Source organism: Fopius arisanus, unplaced genomic scaffold, assembly GCF_000806365.1.
Source record: "Fopius arisanus strain USDA-PBARC FA_bdor unplaced genomic scaffold, ASM80636v1 scaffold00164, whole genome shotgun sequence".
NCBI classification, from domain to species: Eukaryota; Metazoa; Arthropoda; class Insecta; order Hymenoptera; family Braconidae; genus Fopius; species Fopius arisanus.
The window spans coordinates 46,040-47,570 of record NW_011887903.1 but is presented as its reverse complement, the minus strand read 5'-3'; the positions used below and the strand labels follow the sequence as shown (position 1 = coordinate 47,570).

Sequence of the window (1,531 nt, the reverse complement as noted above, 5' to 3'; positions counted from 1 at the left end):
GGTAAAGAAAACTGTAACCTCTTTCTTATAGGTCATTATAGCCACACCCCTACGAATTTCAATACTAGGAAAATCTGTAGAGCAGCCCCGCCTGCGCTCTATATAAAGGCCTTGTAAGAGAAAATTTGACAACATTTGTATTTCTACATAAAATGGCATCAAGTCAAGGGGCTTCAGAATCTCAGGGCAGCGAGTGTGTAACCTATCGTACAGGCTACATATCTGGTACATTTAAGAAAAAAATACCGCGTAAAGCAGTGATATCGGACAAAAATAAAGTGCTGAAAATAGTGTGTGATCAATCAGTGACTAATAGTGATGAAGCCGCACATATTACAAAAATGTGGAAACAATTAAAATCGGTAAAAAAACGCAATCGTTCTTGTGGAGACAATCAAGCAAAAAGTGACATTAAACCAGCGAGTGCTGAGGATAAAAAAATGTGGAAGAGCATGCTTCAGGACAGCCTCGACATCTTCACGGACCTGTGTGCTGAAAATGCAAACCCTCCACAAAAAAGTGCATCAAAAATCAAGGAAAATCGGCCAAAGAAAACAGAATTATGTGCTCGTGATGAACGGTGAAAAATCGCGGAAGAGAAGAAAGCGGAATTCAACGCCAGAAAAAACGGCTCAAAATCGTGGAAAAGAAGAAAACTGAATTTGACGCCCGGGAAAAACGGCGTAAAATCGCGGAAAAGAAGAAAGCCGCATTTAATGCACGGGAAAAACGGATATTGTTGGCCAGAGAGAAACAAAGACAATTTCGCGAACGTGACCTGCAGAAGAAACGTTTTCAATCGACACAAGATTCTCCCGATATGGTTGAGGATACGCAATCGTCTTTGGATATTATCCCGATGACGCCAGATACCCCAGCCATAATTAATTTACTACTGGAATATGAGGGGAATGCTGCTCAGGATGGCTCATGGAATAAACCATCTTTCACCCCTCAAGGTAAATATTTGAAATAGGTTCCCATAGATTTTTCGCGGCTTTCAATGTTAATTATTGGGAAAATGTCTTTTCTTGTTTCAGGCAGACGAAAGATTACACAGGAGCTCGAGGCTATGTTAATGGAAGTTGCTGCAAATCTTGAAAAAAAAAGGCCAAGCCGATGCCATCTCAACGCCAGCAGCAAATTGCAGAAATTGATAGAGAGTTGGCAAAGAGCGCGAGCGATGACGAATGTGCCCATCAAACCCTCGATTTTGATCCACTGTCTCCGCGTATGCTTTCCGACTAAAAATTTAGGCTTTTTTCGAAAACTGTGTAACCTGTATGTATCTTTAGATAAACAATTTAAACATTTTCAAATAAAGAACAAAACAGTTTACCCTTCGTTAAGTGTACCCGAAGTTCCCTTTACTACACCACACCTTTCCCTTGAGTTTGGAAAACTTTCCCTTACTGTGTCTTCCTCTTTCACCTGTTTGCTACTCTGAATATCTCTTTCCTCCTCACTGTCTAGAGGGTATTTTGCTCTTTCCTTATCTTCTTGCCATTTTCTTACTTGAACGTCATTTTTT

At 40.4% G+C, this 1,531-nt stretch overlaps 1 protein-coding gene across 1 annotated transcript in view; it reads right to left on the bottom strand.

Annotated features, from left to right (window-relative positions):
* The window catches only part of Ir25a (ionotropic receptor 25a), a gene marked incomplete at its 5' end in the record, with an annotated part of 83,643 nt that overhangs the window by 42,714 nt on the left and 39,398 nt on the right, over positions 1-1,531 (bottom strand).